The sequence below is a fragment of the Cupressus sempervirens genome, chromosome 11, assembly GCF_028749045.1.
Source record: "Cupressus sempervirens isolate cs-2001-9-10 chromosome 11, ASM2874904v1, whole genome shotgun sequence".
Classification (NCBI taxonomy): Eukaryota; Viridiplantae; Streptophyta; class Pinopsida; order Cupressales; family Cupressaceae; genus Cupressus; species Cupressus sempervirens.
In genome coordinates, this window is record NC_143128.1 from 783,303,116 (window position 1) to 783,326,746 (window position 23,631).

Sequence of the window (23,631 nt, forward strand, 5' to 3'; positions counted from 1 at the left end):
TAAACTGAGTGCTAAAAGTGAACCAAAACCTGTTGATCAAAATAGGAGGACAGGTGGAGGTGGTTTTAGAGGTAATTGTTTTAGATGTGGAAAAGAAGGGAATAGATCTTTTGAATGTCCGATTCGTAGGATAGCTGTTGTTATGAATGAGGTTGAAGTCTAGGACAATCAGCCTAAGAAAGGAGATAATTTGTTGGCTTGGTGAGTACTGGTGGGTCAAAGAACATTGGAATCTTGTCAAAGGACTTGTTGTAAATCTAGTGGAAAAATCTACAAGGTGATTGTGGATGGTGGTGGTACTGATAACCTTGTTGCTAAGGAGATGGTTCATAAACTTGGTTTAAAGAGAGTAAGGCATCCTTATCCTTACAGGCTTGGCTAGTTACAAGGTAAGCATGCTTTGGAAATGAGGGAGCAATGCCTTGTTGATTTCCAGATTGGGCAGTATAAGGATCAAGTGTTGTGTGATATTGTGGACATGAACAATTGTCATGTGTTGCTTGGTAGACCTTGGCAATATGATTGCAAGGTTTTGCATGATTGTGTCAACAATGTGTTTACTATTGAGAAAGGGGGCAAGAAATTTTCCTTGATTCCTTTGCAAAATGAAGAGCTCAATAGGAGGAACCTGAGTATTGGTAGTTGAGTTGAGTTGGAAAATTCTGAGAAGGTTGGAGATCAATGTGGAAAGCAAACCTGTAGCACACCTGAGAAGGATGTGAAGAAGTAGAAGAAGAACAAGGGAAAGAGTGTACAAGTTGAAGATTTGGACGATATGTATGTGAAGAATTAGTTTGGGATTTATGTGTTGCATCCTATAATATGTTCTTCTAGTTACTAGAACATCTTTTTGAACTTGGGGTGTCTGATGCAGGAGCATCCTAGGTTTTCTTGCATTCCTGCATGTTGGAGCCGAGTGCCATTGGTTTCCAATTTTGTTGTTGTTGTCGAGTTGGTTAGTGTATATCGAGTTACTATAGCTTTAGTGCATGCCAAGTACTTTGGCTTTAGTGCACATTGAGTTACCATAGCTCTAGTGGATGTTGGGTTATTGTAGCTCTAATGGATGTTGAGTTATTGTAGCTCTAGTGGATGCCGAGTTACTATAGCAATCTGGTGTTGACCGAGTGTTCCTTCATGTGCTGAGTGAACCTGTTGGTGTTGAGTTTTCTAGTAGATGTCGAGTGTTCATGTATGTGTCGAGTGTTAGTATTGGTTTTGGTTTTGTTTGTGCTGAGTTGTCTTTGAGCCAAATTTTGGCATTTAATTTATGTATGGGTATTTAATTTGTGTTGTGGCTAACTTGTGGCTTGACATATATTTAATGTAAGGGATTTAATTTAGTTTGTAATGAGTTGGGCCGACTTGTGGCTTAGTTGGGTATAAGTAAGGGCTTTTGTGGAGTCCTTAGGCAGTAGATATCATTCCAACTTAGGAAGGGAATGAAGTGTAGATAGGGGTTTTGTGGAGTCCTTAGGTAGTAGTTATCATTCCAACTTGGGAATGGAATGAAACGTAGATGCAAAGTTTGAAGAGCTAGGGCTGCGACTTAGAAACCAGAGGATTACTTGGTGGACCTAAGGGTACAAGTGTGAATTCTTCTTGGTATTCTTATCCAGTTGTGTATCTGGACTAGCTAGGATTGGATTTGTAAGTTGGATCTCACTGGATCTTGTAGAACTAATTTTGTAATTACTGTTTGTATTTGGCCCTAACCTTAAAGGCCTTATAGTTGGGCATATTGCATGTAATTAGTTATATCTATGAATGAAGTGTTGTGATTTGGTATCATGTCTTGCATTATTGCTTCTTGTTGTTGTGTTCCTATTGTTTGGTTATTTTCTGGGAGTTTGGGACATCTCCTTTGGGGATTCTCCTACCTTGAACTATGTCACTCTTATTCACTTCTTAGTGGACAATGCCCATTTCCACTTAGCATCCACTCTTTTGTATAAACCCACTAGAAAACCAGTTCCCAATTCCACGAGTGTGCGCCTGAACTTGATCATCATGTCTATCATTGCACCTTAATGCCTAACTTGATCATCATTACTCAAAGAATCATATTAAATGTCTTTGAATCCCAAAATATTTTCAGATTCAACCGATTTTTCACATACATAGTCCACAATCATTGGAGGGAGTCTATTCATAGTTTTTAATTTTCTAGGTTCATCAAACTCTATCTTTTCATCATCTTCCTCCTCCTCTTGTGAAACGATTAGTTTTCTCCTCAAGTTAGCTTGCACTTTAGTCGATTTCCTCTTCTTTGATGGACATCCAGTCAATAACTTAGTAAGGGGTTGTGCAGTCCTTTTTCTGGGGATGATCACCTTGCCCTTTGGCCTCTAAGGTGTCACCATTTCTTGCATGTCCTTCTTTAGCTTTACCTACAACTTAGGTTCTCTCACAAAAACCTTTTTTTTGTTTGGTGGCCCTTGGCTTTACAACTGCAATCTCTTTACCTTTTCTTTCCTTGGCCTCTATAGGTCATCTTGGTCCTTCTCCTTATTCCTTAATTCCAACCTCAATAAATTTTCTCTTTCTTTTCTTCCCTACTTTAGGTATGTTGGTTTCAATAGTCAGCTTGGCAATTATAGTCTCATATGTGCCAAATTGCTTGGCACTAGCATCTACATTTACTTCATAGGGCATTGGCCTTACCCATGCTACCCTTGGTAACACTACTTGTGCATATAAAAAATATGCGTCCATAATGAAACATGCATCATAATACTATTTTTCCACAACTGACTTTGGAATTCTCATTCTATTTTTCATCTTATGTCCATTATTGCTTCAAAATTCTCTCCCAATCTGCTTATCAAATCACTTAGTTGATCCATAGTAGTTCTATTCCCATCCCATCCAATTGTTCCAGTGGTAGAGAAATATTTGTGTACATAGAAAAATCTGCAAACTAACAGGGATCCAAACTTACAAGAGGTGTTCTTTGCTTTTCTTACTACTTGTAGGTTCTTTGTAAGTTGGGGAAGTTGCAACTCGTCAAGATCATATGAATTATCCTTCTTCACAATTTTGTAGCCCAAATCCACTGCTACACAGGGCATGATGTTCAATCTACTAGATTGATAGAGCTTGTGTGCAATCACATGAACGCCAAATTCAATTAATGGGTCCTCAATTCCATCAATTAACATTTCATGACCATGCCACTTTGCCTTGGTTAGGTTTTAAATTTTATTCTTCAAACCTCTCCTTATGCTCTTCAGTCGGTTCAATGTAGAGTACCTAGTTGCCCTACAAATGATTTCTTTGTTGATTTTGATTGGACCACCTTCCAAGCATATTTTTATATCATGAACTCGGCTGAGTACAACCTTAATCCATTCAACTTTAAAAACTTTCTAAAATCATAGGGTAGGAGGGGTAAGCCCTTTCTCAACAATGATCTTATATTCTTCCTTTAGGATTTCATCAATACATAGCTTCTCATAAGCTACTCTAATTTCAAAATCTTTGATTTCTCCAACTTTGCATTTATAACATGATCTTAAATCTTGAACAATCAAGACTCTAGGAAAAATTGATGATAAAGCTCTGATATCATCAACAATGTTTTCAATATTAACTCAAATTTTGAAGTTGGGTGGAGGACTTTGATCATTCTGTATGATTTGTGCACTACTATCTTTCATTATTTCAATTCCAGATGTCATTTTGAACTAGAGTTTTAAACAAAACTTTTTGCAAATATCTAAACTGAATATCTAACTTAGCATCAAGAATGATACTTTGTTCTACAAGTTTGTTGTTAAATTGTTGTGATGCTTTTGCTTTGTTCGCTAAACTCACTTTGATTGCCTTGAAATCTTCTTGTAAGCTCTTTGATCATTTGGTGAATACAAATGGATCACTAAATTTGATAAATACCTTCAATCTTTCATTTTAGGTCTGCAATTAATGTCTTCATAGTTGGTGTATGATAGCTAGCTTGGTCAAGGTTACTCACTCGATTATAATCAATTCATTCAATTAGTGGGATATCTTCCTTGATCACTCGGTCTATACTGCAAAGCTAGGTCAATATAGATTGTACCACTGATGCTTGGTACTTGATGATTTTCTTTTTCTAATAGTTCTTAATACATCTTTACTTATGCATATATGAACCTTTATCACTTTTATGGTAGGAACTAATGTAAAATGTAGCAATGAGTATACATTTCCTACATACCTTCTTTCTTTAGTGAGATGTGGTGTGATCACCGATCCATCATATTTGGTGATCACATTTTCATCTTCTCTACTACTTCCAACTCTTATTATCTCTATCCATGTTTTCATTCCTTTAGTTTTTTCACTTCTATTACTTGGTGTTTTGTTTTTGTAGTTTCTATTGGTGTATCCAACTTTGAGACAACTAAAACATACTACCTCTCCATTTAACCATTTCTTGTAATTTCCTCTAAGCAATTCTCTAGAATGTGTCCATATTCTCCACAATAATGATAATTGTACCATTTATTGTAATCCCAATTGTAGGAATTGCCTTTCCTTGCTATATGAGTTTATTTTTTAGGTAACCATTTTGATTTTTTCTTGAGTCTGCACTCATGAGCTTTATATCATACTTCGGACAATTATAGCCATGACCATGGAATTTAGATATCTTCTTGGCCGAGTCATTGTTCTTTGATCTACATTCATGTGCTTGATGTCCTGCTTTCTTGCAATTAAAACAATTACCACTTGGTTTAGGTTTTGGAATTTGCTTACTATTTCTACTCCTGCAAATGTTGGCCGTGTGACCAATTTTCCCATAGTAATGACATGTAGGTTTGTCTTTTGAATTTTCATTCCTTTGCTCTCCACTTTTGGATGATTCTCCTTCTTTAGTAGATGAAGATTGCTTGTTGTATCCAAGTCCAAGGATGTCTTTTGTTCTAGGTGACTTCATCATTTCTTCAAAGTGCTTGATTGCTTCATTGAGTTTGTTCAATCTCTCCATGAGTTCCTTTTCATGCCTTAACTCACCTTTCAATTGCTCATTCTCTAGTCTTAGATTTGTAATTCCAATTTTTTTCTATTTGCTTCTTGATTTGCAATTACTAATTGATTTATCATATCAAGCTGATTATTTGTAAGCTTTTGTATCTCAAATGATATTTCTTCAAGTCCGCTAGCCAAATGTCTTTTGTCTTCTTCAGTCATGAGCTTTTCTTCCATTGCTATCTTCTTTTGTTCAGTTACTTTACAAAGTGTAACTGATTGAATTTCTTGTTCTATTTTGAGATCTTTTACTTCTTTTGCTAGGGTACCATTCTTTTCTAGCAATTATGTCATTGCTTCATCATTAATACCAGTCTTTCCACTGTCCAATAGTCCTTTTCTGTCAACTTTTTGTATTGAGTGTCATTTAGTTGAATAGCTAACTCTTTTTCTTCTTTTTAGGGTTTTTCTTAACTCCTCTTTTGTTGCTTCTAATTTTTGCAATACGATATGGATTTCAATCATCTAATTCTCAGTGATCTTTCCCATCTTATACACTTCCATCTCCATGATCTTATCCTCTTAAGCTATTAGGCTTCCTAACAAGAGAACTATGCTCTGATACCAATTGTTAGAATAATTATATGAGAAACAAGATACTAAGAGGGGTTGGGGGTGGTGGGGGGGGGGGGGGGGTGGTGAATCAAGATTTTAAACTTTTATCTTCTAAACCAATAACACAAATCTACACCTAATTCATCTCACACATCTACCATTAAAACTGAAATGTTCAAACGCAAATGAGATACATCACATAGATCTATTAAGACCACTCTATTAAGAGATTTACCCTGTCTCAATTAACAATAACTAATTCAGTTCCTGACCCTCAGTTTTCTTTGCACACTGATCTTGGGTCTCCTCTTTGTTGTATCTTTGATTTGATCTTCTGATCTGATAACTCTATTCAGTCCTTCACTGCTCCGATTGCTCTTTATCTGCTTTGCTTTCAGACTTCACCTTCACTCCTTCACATGTGCATAAGGATACTCTTATGCATCTCATCAACCTCTCTTCGATTCTAGGGTTAGAATCCTCCTTAAATAGATGCCATGTGAAGGTTCTAGATCTTGATCGATGGTTTATGCTTCATCAACTTTTTTCATTTCAATCCCATTTTTTAATTGGTTGAATTGTACACCTTGGGATCATTACCTTTTGTAATGACGTGTAATCAACTCCTTTGTTGGTTCTTCAAATATTAAATATCATAGAAAAGTCAGCCAAAACAATTTACGAATGTGTTTGTGCCATTACAAACTTATATGTCAAAACTGAACTACTCGACACTTGAATGCTCTAACTCTCGGTCATGTAAACATCTTCACGATGTTACTCGATTTCTATAATCCTATTTGCTTGGCAAAGTAGCTTATCAATATGCTCGGTCTCTCGTATATTGCTCGGCTTGTTCATCTTCTCGGTCGCTACTGAATACTCGACATTCACTATCCTGCCTAGTATAAGCATTATATGCTTGATCTATACAAGATAACTTAGTCCCATTGATGACCTTGTAATCTTGCCTAGTAAATGACTAAGTGTTTGGACACTAATCAACAACATAGGCTTAGAGATCAACACTACGATCTTACATTCATATGCCTAGGCATAAGATCATAACATAACCACAACCCTCTTACGATGATACACTTGAAATCTTAGACGTAGGGTTAGAACACATTAAAATATCCTTTATGATGCTACACTTACACTTGATCATGAGATCGAGAGGGAATATGGAATATATTCATTATGAATTACGAACTTCCACTAAGATATAAGACTTAGGATAAATTATAATATCAAACCTTAGATAAAAAAAACTTGACTAAGTCTTGACATGATTTAAAACATTTTCAATATAACCTTGGGTTACAAAAAATGATTTAGGAAACTTAACCAACCTAGGGCACAAGTCAAAATCTAAGTTTTCTCTATTAACCTCTACAACAAAATTATGTAAACCCTAATTTCATCAATTTACTTGAAGTTTCACAATATTTCTTCAAAATTTTAGAATGATGAAAATACAGGCCATCAAAATCATTGTAGTATTTTCCTATTGTGTGTTATGCTCTTCAATATTCTCTCTGGCTTAGAGTGAATTACATTTTGATGTATATTTATTTTGCCTCTATGATCTTAATATATGTCACTTTGAAATTTTCTTTATTTCTACACCATTGGATTTAAAACATAATGTCGGCTAACTATAATTGCTCTTCACCAAAATATTAGGTGTGACCTAAAAACCAACAAATACATTGATAACATTGAGCCACATGGGAATTTATTTAAAAATACATTTAAAAAGAAAATTGTTTCTACTGAAGTTAAGTTTGCCAATAATCAGTGAACTTGAATGTGTGTCAAACTTTACAACTATTGATCCCTCATGTCCATACTATGATTGCAGATACACAAAATTAATTTATTAAATAGTTTGTTAATTTTTTTAAGAAAAAACAATTAGAAGGTGTAAAGACACATTTCAAAAATAGTCACTATTTTTTTCTAACACTACCAAAAGGGAAAGTTTGGAACAAGGTACGAGCATCCAACAAAGCATAGTGAAATAGTCATTTTTGTCATACATACAACACATATTTTTAGTCAAATGTTGTGCCTATAATTAAGCAAGCATATTTCCAAAATATGGTAGCATACATGATACACATTTCATTGTCCATGAATGTGAATGTGGACGAATAGACCAAACATGTGTAACTATTCGAAGAAATGTGTATGCAAAATCTAGGTGCTCATTTATAGGGATCATCGTGCTTGGAGGAAGCTACATGAATGATCAGTGAAGGAATTTTTTTCTTTGCATGTAGGTGGGATGTTGAGGATTGTGATGGACTATACACATACAATAATTAATTGTTTGGACACTTCGCAATCATGTCAATTGCATGAAGATGTGTAAGAGTCTTCACATTTGTATTCAAACTGGTGGAAATGTCATGCTTGGATCCTAAGGAACATCATCAATACGAACTTCCTTTCAAAAATATATAGGCAGTTAAAATGTGTTCAAACAACTTGTAAATGCATTTGATGTTGAATTGATTATGAAACAAGAAATATGAACTTATACAAATTTGAAGAAGTTAAAGATTGATAATTTATAGATCGTATACTAAATGCTCCTTCTGATAATATAAATAATAATGAAACATGATTTCTTTGAGTTTCACAAAATTTTCACAGAATTTTACATCTATTTATACACCATTTCAACTAAGTTAGCTTCCACATACCCTATTGCATCCTAAGGTGCGATTGCTACTTCTTATGGTTACGAGGACAACATCACGAATCAGTTTTGCTGATAAATTTGCGAGAAAATAGATTTAAATTCTACTTCGATACGATTGGTCGACGGGAAACAACAAAACTAATCAAAATCGCTGCCTGTTGACGGCGTTGCATGATTCGGTACCAATAATTTCTTAAGCGGGCTGCAACTGGTACTTTCTGACAAAAAATGCACTTAGCAAGAATTTGTCATATAATGTCCACGCAATCTGGCCGCTAACCGCTGAAGTGCCTCAACGATTTGGGAGCAGATTTTAATGTGCTGCTCATCTCAATTGCTTTTGAGATCCCTTGTTTAATGTGAACAAGGGTTCTGGTAGGCACGATTTTCCCGACCTTGGCATCATCTGCTGAAGCAGGTTCGTCAAGATTCATATTTCGATTTTTTATCCATCGATTTCTCTTTAGATTTTAAATGTTTGCTTTATGTATTTTGCATTCGGTCTACAAGGCAGAGTGTATGCCCATCTTTTCTTGCTTGGATTGATGTCAACTTTAATTATTATTGAGAACAAAATCTAATTGTTTGTTTTACATATATTTTTATATTAAAGACTTCGGGGGTTTTGATCTTTGTATACTTAGCTAAGCAATATCGGGGATGAGGAATGTGATCCATTGGAGTTTAATAATAGAACATGATCTGCTTTTGTTATTGATCCGAACACCATGCCCTGACTGTGCAATCCAATTATTTCTAGGGTATGATGAACATATGACTGGAGCAATTTGTTTTTCTGGGTTGTCGCATGATCATATTGCTGCAAACCTGTTAGATTAAATTTCTCTTTTATGTTGGGTTTGTTTTCATTCTTGGGTTTGGGATTTATGTAGGCATGAGTCTAAATTGCTTTTGAATATTTCCATTAGAAGGTAAAGTGGTACCGCTCTATCCCCATGAAACTTAAGACGTACTACCCGCGGGATTCAATCATACCAAAATTTGCCAGGGATGTGCCCGTTATCATTGCCTGGCGGGCTTGCATTATCATATGCTTATTCAACGCAGAGGTCACAGCCAGTGGGAATTGATCTTGGATCTTTATCACGACAGAAGCTCAGCGGTGGGCATAAAGCGTGGCTTCATTTGATATTGTTTTTATCAATTAGTTAATTATATTTAATTCTTTTATATGCTCTCTTTTAATGTAGGCATCTAGAACATTATCTTTGTTAAGGAAATTGTATGGCTCAAAAGTCACCTAAGGAGTATCTAGTGCATTGGAATTCATTTGGGACTTGCATCTACTTTCATTGTTATTGATATCCTGATCGCAGGTTTTTCGAGGTGGAGTAGGGCCCCACAGAGTTTGAACCAGGGTTACATTGTGGCAATTGTTTTGCATTTCTACTAGATCATAGGCCTGTTGGAACTCCTATTACTTGATGTGTGATAGATCTTTTCTCGAAATTGAAAATTCAAGTTTAGCGTAGTTTTTGCTTCAGTGGATGCTAATGCACTTCTGTAGTTCACTTTATCAAATGAAAGTTGTTTGCGAGCTGCGGAAAGTTGTTCTGTGATGGTGATTATAGCACTTGCCTGTGATAATGCTAAAGCTGTTGAGCTGGTTTGTGATGCTCATGTATAAAATATATCCATATGCAACTTGTCTTGATTCAAGAATCTCGCTTTAGTATTCATTAGATAAGAAATCAACATGCTCGCTATGGGTGCTTATTTTCACAGAGGTGGCTTCCATTGCTTAGATATCTGTTGCCACTGTTCTTCAATGAGCCTCATAAGCCGGTGAATATAATCACTTTTGGATGGTAGGCATGCTGCTTATCAGGGCTTGTTTATAATAATTGTGTGAAAGCAGTGTTCAATATGCTAATGTCCATGTTATGGACTCATATAAACAGCTTGAGAACAGATTCACTAAAATTTTTAACAAAGGAAAGAGTTAGCTTGTTAGACAATATTTTGGGTTTTCTGAGAAATTTATCTCAGTTTTTAGGCATTCTGGCTGATACAGGACCAAAATATCAGCATTGCCTCTCCCTTTTCTTAGATTATCTCAAAGTGACATGATTTCTCAATTATATGATAATATATTTGAGTTTTGAAGATATATCTGGAGTTAACTGTGTTCCATCTCATGTAACTAGAAAAGAGAAATCGGAATCATGATGCCACTGATAACATGACGGAAATTGGGATATGGAGTTTGGTTAAAAATAATAAAAAATGAATAGAAACAGCTTCCCATATGTTTTTGCAATTTTTTATGTTTTCTGATTTTAGCAACCCCAACTGGAATATGATTGTATATCACTTTCAAAATCAGACCCCAACTGTAATATAATTGCATATCACTTTCAAATTTGAATTATAAAGCTTAGGCATTAAACATTTGTTCTTATTTCTCGTACAATGATTTTTTTCATGAGACTATATCTTATTTATATTCTCTGTTTTAGGTGCTACCGCTAGTATTTAAGAACCCTTTGTTGTTACCCTTCTAACATTACAGTATTGCTTTCTTAGACAGCCTCCTTAGCATCTTGCAAAGAATGGTTCTTTCGAAAAGAACCCAAGAAGGCAGACTTTAGATTCTTGTAGAGATGTTGTACAACTAGTGATTTGTGAGAATTGACTAGAAAAAGCTATTATTACTTTGCACCAAAGTTTGAAGATGCCTATGCCTGTGCCATACTCGGATCCAGTCAGACAACTATAAAATGAAGGGGAAAGACATTTAAGTTTTAAGAGCTTTAAATGGGGTACTATGCATGTAGATACACCTGAATTGAGAAAAATGCAGAGCAGTGGGAACATAAGTGTAAACAAAAGGCTAAGTGGGTGGATTTCAATGTCCCCATTAATGGTGGATTATTTGACAATCATCCCTGACTGCGAAGTAAATTTTAATGATAGTTTGTCTATTAGACATTGTCCTTAAACTGCTAGAATGCTTGGGGGTAAAAGTGGAATAATTTACACTTCAAATAATGTGACCCTTAATCATTCTAATATTTTGAACTATTGATGGTTCACCCACAATTTTTACCCTGCATTCCATACAGTTTTCAGATTTTTTGGACTGTAATTTATGGTAAAAATTCTAAATATGGTAATATGACAATAAAATATAATCCTGTCTGCTGCATGTGGTTGCAGCCTCAATAAATGGTCCACAAATAACCCCAAAATGTGCCCACTGTGGTTGCAAGGGTGTGGAAAAACGAGTTTGCAGCAACTGATTTCCATTGGGGAGGACTACAGATCCACAAAACAAGAAGTAGGTATTTGACTCAGTATTTATTTACTGCAGCATACGTGCTATCTCTTCTTCATGGAAAGATGCATAATCTACAGTGGAAGCTGTTGGTGTTTGTAGCTGCAGGAAATATCCTGATTACTTGCATCGTGTGCTCTTTCATATACATGTTTTCAAACAGAAAGAGACATGTGACATGCAAAGAGATGTGTGTTTGGAAATATGAAGAGATTTGCATCTGGAAAAATGAAGAGACTTTCAGTTATGATATGAAGAGTCTCTCAATTCGAGATTTATATCATTGCTTCGTGTGATGTGTGTAGCAACGATTAGAAGCATTGTACTCAAACCTCTATTATTTTATAAAAGAGATTTTTTTTGGTGTGGCTGGGTTCCTCTCAATATGGAGGTTTTTCCCAAGATAAATTATTCCATCTTTCTGTGTCTTAGTGTTCTTTATTTTGTTTATTGCTGTTTATTTTTATTTCTGGGAAAAACATTAAGATGGTATCAAAACAGGTTGGATAAGGGAGTTTCTCTTGTTCATTAGTTTGTATCTCTGTTGCAGCTTGTAATGAGTATTTTGTAGACAATCTTGAAATTAGGGGATTGAAGTCTGCCGATGGCAACAAGTCCCAATTTAAAGTGTCGGATGTATGAAGCTTGTTACCAAGAAGCGGAAATGGCAGTGATGTTTCAGGGGAAGAATATTGCAGACATGGGGGCTAATTATACATGATATTGTTCTCAGAGCTGTCATGACAATGCACTTGGAGTGTGAGAAGCCTTATAAAGGTGGGAAGGCAGGAAGCTGTCATGATGCTCCAGATTGATAAGGAAAAGGGCTGTATCAGAAGAAGTTTGCATCAATCTTAACAAATGTTGTGTCTCAAGAAAGATATTTTGGCCTGTGAAGAGAGGTACAATAAGAGCAAGCTCATGCATTCTATTTCAGGGGAAGAATATTGCAGACATTGGGCTTATTATACATGATATTGTTCTTAGAGCTTTCACGACAACGCACTTGGATTGTGAGAAGCCTTATAAAGGTGGGAAGGAAGGAGCCTGTCATGATGCTCCACATTGATAAGGAAAAGGGCTGCATCAGAAGAAGTTTTCATCAATCTCAACAAATGTTGTGTCTCAAGAAAGATATTTTGGCCTGTGAAGAGAGGTACAATAAGAGCAAGCTCATGCATTCTATTTTGTATCATGTTACATAGACCTTGACCCTCTATCTCAAGCCATAGCCAATTAGATTAAAGCAAAAAAATTACAGTGATACTCTTTGAAGACATTTACTTCACAATATCATATGACTAGTTGTGTGAGAGGCTAACTAGTGTATTTGCGAAGAGGATAAGTTAGAGGATTAATTGGAGCTGTGTACAAGATACAATATGTGTTTCGCAATGTATTTTGACTGTAAAAGTGAATGTATCATTTTGCTTGAAGATTAAGAACATATAAGCAGTTGCATTGCAAGCTATGGAAATTCTTTGTTCTCTTTACAGCCTACTGATGGTAGGAGTGTGTTGATGTGAGTTTTTGTACCACTACATAACATACTAGTAATTGAATATCTGATACGGAGTATCAAACACACAATTCCTCTCTTGAAAAGTTAATGCTCATGGGATATGAGAATAACTCTAATGTTCCTTACACTTGTGGATACTCGCTCAGTTTTATCGATGTGATTTGCTGGTAATCACGTAGGCGGCCTTACGCTATTCATTCGAGAATGACTTGGGTTTTGGGATGGTGGCGATGATGATGGGTTTGTGAAATGTGCGAGTGATAGATAATGTTGATGGTGATGGTGATGGAGGGTATGTCTGCCAATGATGCTGATTGTGCGAGGTGGAGGTAATACTGGTTCTAATGGCTTCTACCTTCCTAACTTTCTTAGAGTGAAATTTGACTACCCAACTACTTGCTATTCTACTCCTACTCCTATGAATGGAAAGGTTAGCAAATGGATGGGGATCGAATCTAATGAAAGCTTACCAGCAGCTCCACCTCCATAGATGTAGTGATTCAAAGGAAAAGAGAACTAGTTTACCACGCAAGGCTCCCTAACCAACGGCTAAGATGCTAATGGCCTAGTTGTAAATCCCTATCAAACATTCACTAACATCATACAATTAGCCATCTACTACTCTAACAACATGAAATGAAATCCTACTTTAATTTGAGAGATGATAAGAACCATGCAATACACCAAAATGATCATGTATATCCACCATGCAAGTCAAAACAATGAAATAGAGAAATTTTTTGATAGTATCTTGGCAACAATCCTCCAACGTAACTCTCTCACAAATGAGAGCGAAATGGCCTTATATTGTAATGTCCCCTCTTTAGTTCGACATGACATTGATCATGGATTTTGCCTATGCCAGACTCTCGTAGGCAAATGGTGTGGAGAGAGAGTCAATTCTGCGGATCAGATGGTCATATCTTGCTCTTGAAGAAGTGTTAAGAGGTTATATTTTATTATTATGTGTTATTGGGGCCTACATGTTATAATTTTAAGTTGAGTTGCACTTTTAATTTTATAAAATTACTTTATTATAAAAAGTGCATTATAATGAGATTTTATAAAGGATGTTTCTAGAAGTTCTAGAAAAAGTGCATTATAATGAGATTTTATAAAGGATGTTTCTAGAAGTTCTAGCAACTTCTTAGAAAAGTGAATAAATAGAGGGCTGGGCCTCTCATTTTGGACATGCTTGGATTTGAGATTTCTTCTACTTCTTCCATTGTGGAGCAAATTTGTAGTCTCTTGGGTCTGCAAATTATTTGATCTTTGGGAACGAATCACTCCCTTGGATTGGTGACTTTGAGGGTGTGAAATATCACCTGAATTATTGCATTTGAGGAGTTGGTAATTCAGCCATCTCATTTGGACTTCATTGAGATTCAGTTATAAGGGTTTACTTTGGTTGGAATAAGGGTTTCAGTTGTGCCCTAGCATTTGTGGATTGATTAATAGGGTTTGTAGACACAGTTGTGCACTATTTTCAGACTGCCAGTCTAGGGTTTGGACCCACGTTTTTGCTCATAACTCCTAATTGGCTTGACGGATGAATTTCATATTTTAGGGGGTTATTCAGCAACCCTAGGCGCCCAGATTTATTGCTTTTGGAGTGACAAAAAATGCTGCAATATTTTTATCTAGCAGCCGTACCAGGCCGTACCTGTACGGCCCTGTCAGTTAGGCAGCAGCAGCAATTTTGTGAGTTGGTTTGGGGCAGATTGTGAGGTCTTCGTGTGGCATTAATTCAGCATTCATATCCGGCAAAATTGGAGCTATTCCAGGTGCACAAACTGAAGTTTTGATTGCCAAAATATTGCATGTTCTGGATTAGAACAGTTAGCACTGTCATTGCATAAATAGTTATTTCCAGTCATTAATAACTGTTGTAAAAGTTTCGTCATTTGCATTCCAAATCTGAACTGGGTTATTGTTCATGTCATAACATTGCATTGTCAAGAGCTTGATGTGTTAGAAGTGCATAGTTGTGACAGTCTCTCATTGTAATCAGTTCTATTTGCTGTCATAAAATCAGAATTGCATTGAGTTTCATATTGTCATCTATCTCTTAGATTGGTAGTGTTATAATTTGGAATTGTTGTTCATACATTATTGGCATCATATATTGAGGTTTTGTTGTACAACAATTAGTAATATTGCAGCCTTATTCGGTTACATGCCAACTGTTTGACAAAATTCCTAAGTCCAGTTTGAGGGTTTCAGTGGCCTTTATAGTAAGGGTCATTACAGTGGTATCAGAGCTATAAGTCCTGCCATCCTGTGGAGGTCTTATAGGGAATTTGGAACAGCTGGATAGAAGGGAAAGTGTTTGACGAAATGTCAAAACACTAAAATCAGAACATTTATGTTTGAGCATGCGACAGAGGCTTTATAATTTCCGCAATACCAAAGCAAGACAAGATAGGATTTCAGACCTGCAGAGCGAACAGTCTAGCTCATCTGTACAGGTGGATATAGAAACCAGTCATACAGACACAGGGGAGGTATTCTTTGATCAAGACTACGACTACAATATGGATAGAGGCGGGAATGCCGGTCCAGATCAGCAAGAGGAAAGATTTTTACAGTTATTACACACCTTGGCACAGGGACAGCGATTAGACGAACAAAGAGCACAGGAATAGAATCAGAGAATGGAGCTTATGATGCAGATGATGGCTCGTCAAATGGGGTTGAACGCTAACATAGGTGGAGGAAATAATCAGAATGGTAACAATCAGAATGGGAATAATCAGGATGGGATACATAATGGAGGCGAACAAATTGGGAACAATTTCGGTCATGCACCCCAGCAAGCTAGGACAGTGAGTTCGAGACCTATGATTCCCACGTTCCTTCCTAGAGCTCCAGAGCAGCCAGTACCAGAACCCCAGATCACTGACATACAGGATCAGCTAAGGAGAGATTGGGAAGCAGGAGGTCCTGCTTTTACAGCTGCAATCACCTTTAGAGAGTATATGGATGTGCGGATGAAGCATATGCCCCGTGGACATGACAGGACTCAGAGCTATGAGTTACGAAAGAAAGTAGGGAAACTTCAGTTACCATATTATGATGGCTCGGGGAAGTCTACAGCAAGAGCTTGGGTTCAAAAACTTGACACATACTTTCAATTGAACCCTATGTCTGAGGAAGAAGCTATTAAGTATGCAGCAATTCACCTGGATGGGTTAGCACACGAGTGGTGGCATCATGGTATGATCACTATGGGTCATGCACACATTACCTCATATGTGGAGTTTACGGAGAGACTGATTGAACGTTTTGATAAGAAGGATCCAGAACTCCATTTCAAGGAGTTAGCTCAGCTTAAACAATGGGGATCATTGGAAACATACATTTCAGAGTTTCAGAAACTTGCAGTGTTAGTAACAGATGTATCTGAACGGAGGCTATTGGTTTTATTTATGGATGGGCTAGTTGATCCGTTGAGAGGGTGGATTAAAGCTCTCAACCCTCCCCTTTGCAGGAAGCCATTAAGAAAGCTCGTGACATGGATTCCTCTTCAGCTTCTAAAAATAAATTCCAGGCAAAGAGTTTCCCTTCAGGAAAAGATAGGGACAGGAAACCCTTTCATAGAGAGGCACAGCTACCTAAGGAGGAAAGTAAGAGGTTGGACAAGGAGACACTTAATGAATTGCGTAGGAAGAAGCTATGCTTCTATTGCAAAGGCCCGTATGAGTATGGCCATGATTGTCCTATGAGGCCAAAAGGGAAGGCCAACCGAGCAATGTGGGCTTATTACGAAGGCTCAGATTCAGATAGTTCAGAACATCATGATGAGGATCCTGATGAAGCAGAGGGAGAGCAGGAGATAGACAGTGCAGGGCAACAGCAGGGAACAGAGCTACATTTACAGGAAGCACGACTGTCTAGTATCCAGAGAGAGGGATCTTTCAGACTTCGGGGAGTTTTGGCTGGGCAGAAGGTTATTACACAGAAGGTTATTACATTATTGGACACAGGTGCCACACATAATTTCATTGATGCACGATTCGTGGAGAAGCGTGGACTCATTACTGAGGAGTTCGTGGGACTAAGAGTCAAGGTAGCTGATGGATACACTCTTCGTTGTGACAGGATGGTACGAGACCTACCTTTGCGCCTGAACAACTATTGAGTTTAAGGCGGACTATCATGTGGTCAACATGGGTGACATGGATATAGTACTTGGAATGCAGTGGCTACATTCATTGAAGGTGGTTACCCTGAGACTAGAGGATATGGAGTTACAATTCGAAGTGAATGGAAGGACTCATGTGCTTAAGGCTATCCGTAATGGAGACATCAGGACCATCTCATTTAGGCGGTTGGAGATATTAACTAGGCATAATGATATAGAGTGGGCAGCAGTTTGTACTTTGACACCTACACAGGAGGAGCAACATAAGACGGAATATCATCTTGATATTCAGAAATTGAGGATTAAATACGAAAAGGTATTCAGTGAGATTCCACCAGGCAGGCCACCGGATAGAGGCATTGAGCATGTTATTGAGCTGGAGGAAGGTGTTAAGCCTATCATGATCACACCATATCGACACCCAAAGCGACTCAAGGATGAGATCGAAAGGACCATCGAGGAGTTGCTAGCTATGGGGCACATCCGACCAAGTAAGTCACCTTTTGCATCTTCTGTTGTTTTGGTAAAAAAGAAGGATGGAACTCTTCGGATGTGTGTTGATTACAGGGAATTAAATAAGAGAACCATTAAGAACAGGTATCCCATTCCTCGCATTGATGAGTTGATAGATGAATTGCATGGGGCTTGTTATTTCACGAAAATTGATTTGAGAGCAGGATATCACCAGATCAGAGTCCGTGAACAGGATATTGAGAAAACTGCTTTCAGATGTCATTGTGGGCACTTTGAGTTTGTAGTCATGCCTTTCGGTCTGACCAATGCACCTGCCACTTTCCAGTCCACTATGAATAGAGTTTTCCACCATTAGTTGAGGAAATTCGTGCTGGTGTTTTTTGATGACATTTTGATCTATAGCCGATCATGGCAGGAGCATCTAGAGCATTTGGAGACAGTGTTGAGCATTTTACAGAAGGAGTCCTTGTATGCAAAAGAGTCCAAATGTGACTTAGGGATGACCGAGCTGTTATATTTGGGACACATTATTAGTGCAGATGGAGTGCGGATGGATCCTGAAAAGATTCGCGCTATTGTTGCTTGGCCTCGGAACATTGTGAGTGACAGGGATAGCCGTTTCATGAGTCATTTTTGGCAGGAGGTATTCCAGTTATGTGGCACGGAGCTTACACCCAGCACTAGCTATCACCCACAAACCGATGGTCAGACGGAGATTGTGAACAAATGGGTGGAAGGGTATTTAAGGAATTATGTGGCAGCTCAACAGCGAGCTTGGGTCACATGGATATATCTCTGCGAGTATTGTTACAATACTACATATCACATCACTATACAGATGACACCATGGCACTTTACGGTTATGAAGCACCTAGTTTCTTGGATTTGTTGTTGGGCGACAACCGGGTACCCAGTGCAGGAGAATTATTACAGAAGAGTAAGGATATAGTTGCTACTCTCAAAGATAATATTGCGAGAGCTCAGAACCAGTAGAAGCAGTATGCCGACCAGAAGAGGACTGAGCGTAGTTTTGAGGTGGATGATATGGTTTACCTCATGTTGCAGCCATACAGGCAATCTACTCTTAAGAAGAGTGGTGCAGAGAAACTCAAGCCACACTATTACGGACCATTCAGGGTTATCAGGCGAGTTGGTGAGGTGGCTTATGAGTTGGAGCTTCCGACAGACAATAGGGTGCACAATGTGTTTCATGTGTCCCGCCTCAAGAAGGCGTTGGGTCAGAATGTGGTACCTTCCGCAGTATTACCTCCTTTAGACGATGAGGGAAAATTGATTTTAGTGCCAGAATCCATCCTGGAGAGCAGAGAAAAGCAGCTTCGCAGAAGAGTGATCAGAGAATACTTGGTTAAGTGGAAAGATCTACCTGTTGAGGATGCTACTTGGGAGGGGGAAGCTATTTTGCAGCACCTGGCGTTGAGATTGCTTGAGGCCAAGCAATTTCAGGAGGGGCGGACTGTAATGTCCCCTCTTTAGTTCGACATGACATTGATCATGGATTTTGCCTATTCCAGACTCTCGTAGGCAAATGGCGTGGAGAGAGAGTCAATTCTGCGGATCAGATGGTCATATCTTGCTCTTGAAGAAGTGTTAAGAGGTTATATTTTATTATTATGTGTTATTGGGGCCTACATGTTATAATTTTAAGTTGAGTTGCACTTTTAATTTTATAAAATTACTTTATTATAAAAAGTGCATTATAATGAGATTTTATAAAGGATGTTTCTAGAAGTTCTAGAAAAAGTGCATTATAATGAGATTTTATAAAGGATGTTTCTAGAAGTTCTAGCAACTTCTTAGAAAAGTGAATAAATAGAGGGCTGGGCCTCTCATTTTGGACATGCTTGGATTTGAGATTTCTTCTACTTCTTCCATTGTGGAGCAAATTTGTAGTCTCTTGGGTCTGCAAATTATTTGATCTTTGGGAACGAATCACTCTCTTGGATTGGCAACTTTGAGGGTGTGAAATATCACCTGAATTGTTGCATTTGAGGAGTTGGTAATTCAGCCATCTCATTTGGACTTCATTGAGATTCAGTTATAAGGGTTTACTTTGGTTGGAATAAGGGTTTCAGTTGTGCCCTAGCATTTGTGGATTGATTAACAGGGTTTGTAGACACAGTTGTGCACTATTTTCAGACTGCCAGTCTAGGGTTTGGACCCACGTTTTTGCTCATAACTCCTAATTGGCTTGACGGATGAATTTCATATTTTAGGGGGTTATTCAGCAACCCTAGGCACCCAGATTTATTGCTTTTGGAGTGACAAAAAACGCTGCAATATTTTTATCTAGCAGCCGTACCAGGCCGTACCTGTACGGCCCTGTCAGTTAGGCAGCAGCAGCAATTTTGTGAGTTGGTTTGGGGCAGATTGTGAGGTCTTCGTGTGGCATTAATTCAACATTCATATCCGGCAAAATTGGAGCTATTCCAGGTGCACAAACTGAAGTTTTGATTGCCAAAATATTGCATGTTCTGGATTAGAACAGTCAGCACTGTCATTGCATAAATAATTATTTCCAGTCATTAATAACTGTTGTAAAAGTTTCGTCATTTGCATTCCAAATCTGAACTGGGTTATTGTTCATGTCATAACATTGCATTGTCAAGAGCTTGATGTGTTAGAAGTGCATAGTTGTGACAGTCTCTCATTGTAATCAGTTCTATTTGCTGTCATAAAATCAGAATTGCATTGAGTTTCATATTGTCATCTATCTCTTAGATTGGTAGTGTTATAATCTGGAATTGTTGTTCATACATTATTGGCATCATATATTGAGGTTTTGTTGTACAACAATTAGTAATATTGTAGCCTTATTTGGTTACATGCCAACTGTTTGACAAAATTCCTAAGTCCAGTTTGAGGGTTTCAGTGGCCTTTATAGTAAGGGTCATTACATATATAGAGGCCGAAATTACAACCGACAGTAGGGATCAAAAACAAAATCAACAATCCAAATTGGATCCTAGAAACCCTAATTAGGGCTGCCACCCCATCGGCCAATGAGAAGACGCCACCTCGTCAATGGACCAATGAAAAAGTTGGAAAAGTAGCAACCAATGAGAAGGCACCAAAATGGTGGCCAATCAAAGATAGACACTTGTCCTATCCTAGAAAAAAGAGAAATTGCCACTTGGGCTTACATTACATGGTCTTCTAATATGACTCTCCCTTTTTTCTTTCATTCTTTTAGCTAAGGCAATGAACTTAGCTAGCCTTTCGTTGATTTCTTCCATGGGAGGACAAGGTGTATGCTTTATCTTGAGCTCTAATGAGTTCATCACGCTTTTTGCTGCTTGTAGTGTCTTCTCATGATCCTTCTCATACTCTTTTACAAATCCAATGAAAGCGCTTAGGGAGGAAAGGGTGTTCAAATGTTTCTTCTTGATAGTAGCCTTTTCTAGCTCATCCAATCTTGATCCAAGTCTTGTCTCATTGATATCCTCTTCTCTGATGTTTTCAAAATCAAGTGCCATCCCAATGTCGCTCATCATGGTTGAAATGGAAGTGTCGATGCTTGGGCTGTGCTGTGCAATTGCCTTCTGTATCTCTTCAAGAGTTTTGAAATTGGTAGTCAAGGCGACAGACCAAGACTCAACCGCACTCAATCCTCTCTCATCAACCAACTTGGCCCTTTCCAAATATGCTTCTAGTAGCCCAATGAATGCCTGTAGCCTAGGAATAGCTAAATCTTTGATGGGAAGAAAATCCTTCCACTCTTCAAATATTTTGAACTTTTCTCTAACAGTCACTAATGACTGGAATGTCGAGATGAAGGAAGGCAAGAAATTTCACCCATCTTGGATTGTATCGTGGATCCAATCCCTGACTTCATGTAGTTGAGCTAATATCTCTTCCATATTGCTCCCGCTGTCTTGAGGAAGGGCTGCCTAGTGCAATTGTTGGATAGGCTGGCAATCTCTCCAATATTTGTTCTTGGAACTTTACAATCCTTTCATTTGCCTTCCTCAACCTTTCTCTGATAGAAGCTATACCCTCCCGACTCTCCTCACATTCCATATCATCCATGTTTCTTCCCAAGTTGTGTTCCACTATCTCATATTCCCGGGCCGCAATTTCATCCATTGCCTTATTGACTGTTGGTATAGCAATCTGAACTGTTCGGTGGCCATCGTTGTTGCTCCTGATTACCTTTGCCACTGTCTTTGCCTTTGGTTTTGGTTCTCGCTATCACCCTCTTCTATTAATCCTCAGATGTCTTTCACTGTTCGGGCAGTTACTACCTCACCTCTCGGCATAAAGCATTTTCCTTAACCATAGTGGTGCGATGCATCTCCGCAAATCGGGATTTGGTTTGACTAACAAAGCATCACCAACGGCCTTGGGCTCTTGACTTATTGCCTCAATGTCAATCGACCCATTGTCTTCTCCACTAGTTACTGCCATATCATCTCCTTGTTGGTTTTCTGAGAGAGGGAAGTACTCGGTGCTCTCACTGTAACCACTTGATTCTGAATCGGAGCTCACCTCTACCATGGCCCCTTTATCACTTGAATTGACCTCTTGGCTTCTAGCCTCAATTATGCTCTCTCTTGATGGAACTGTATGCTGTCTCTGCTATCTCTTGGTCGGAGGTTGTGGATGTTCTTTACTTTTCTCCACCTTCAATGCTCTCCTTCTACCTCTAATTGTTTCCTATTGTTGGCTACTTCCTTCACCCTTTTGCCCGACTAATTTTGTTGGACCCTCTTTTGGCTTCATCTTCTCATAAGTAAAGGGAATCCTTTGTCTTTGTAGCTTTAATTATACCACGACTAAGTATGTAGATCAACTGCTCTTGTAAGTGCCTCCAAGGAAGGATCTTGATGGTCATCCCAATCTACTAGATTCAACTCTTCAACTCTATTCCTTCTATTGTATCATAATCTCCTCTCAACACATTACCATCATCTTCCAATTGATCGGGAATATCAAGGCCTCTCCATTTGATATCTCTCATCATGTTCACCGACAATCTTGAGAAAGTAAGCTTTCTCACATGAAAGTCATCCTTGGCATTGGCCCAAAAGTCCTCTATAGTGGGAACATGCTTAAATGCATTACCATGAGATACCTTGATAAGACCATTAGGATCAAATCCTTGCCTTGCTCTGTACCACCCTAGATGATATCATTCCAATTCCTTCTCCGCAGTTGCAAAGGCGACTTGATTGGGGCAACTATCATTGCTAATTCCGATTGATAAGGTAATCCCTACTTTACCTTCATTTTTCATTACTCTATCATAGTGCTCAAGTTGCTTAGCCAATTCCATTAAAACTATTGTTGATGCTAGTTTTGTATCACTTACATAACATATTAGCAATTGAACATTTGATACAGAGTATCAAACATACAATTCCTCTCTTGAAATGTTATTATTCATGAAGACATAAGCAATAGCTCCAATGTTCCTTACACCGTTGGATGCTCGGTCAGTTTTATCGATGTGATTTGCTGGTAATCACCTAGGCGGCCTTACGCTATTCATTTGAGGATGACTTGGACTTTGGTGGAATGATGGAGATGATGACTCGGTTTGTGAAATGTGCGGAGGCAGATAATGTTGATTGTGGTGATGGAGGATGTGTCTGCGAGTGATGATGTTGATGGGAAAGCGATGGTTGTGGAAGGTGAATGGATGAGTTCTATCACTTAACTTACTTCTCTAAGCTTCGACTACTTAACTACTCACTATTCTACTCCTACTCCTATGAATGGAAGGTTAGCAAATGGACGGGGATCGAACCTAATGAGAGTTGACCAACGGCCTCACTTCCACAGGTGCAATGATTCAAAGGAATAATAAACTAGTTTGCCACACAGAGCTTCCCAACCAGCCGCTAGGATGCTAGTGGTCTAGTATTGATCCCTATCAAACATTTACCAATGCTACC

General features: G+C 38.1%; 1 protein-coding gene across 7 annotated transcripts in view; it reads left to right on the forward strand.

The window, feature by feature from the left end:
- Window positions 1-8,439: 8,439 nt before the first annotated feature.
- Window positions 8,440-23,631, forward strand: part of GB1 (GTP-binding protein 1) — a 51,170-nt gene continuing 35,978 nt past the window's right edge. For all 7 annotated transcript variants that reach the window (XR_016359232.1, XR_016359231.1, XR_016359229.1 and 4 more), the window contains exon 1: window positions 8,440-8,696. The gene's annotated coding sequence lies outside the window, so the exon portion shown is untranslated. The remainder of the gene's footprint in view (window positions 8,697-23,631) is intronic.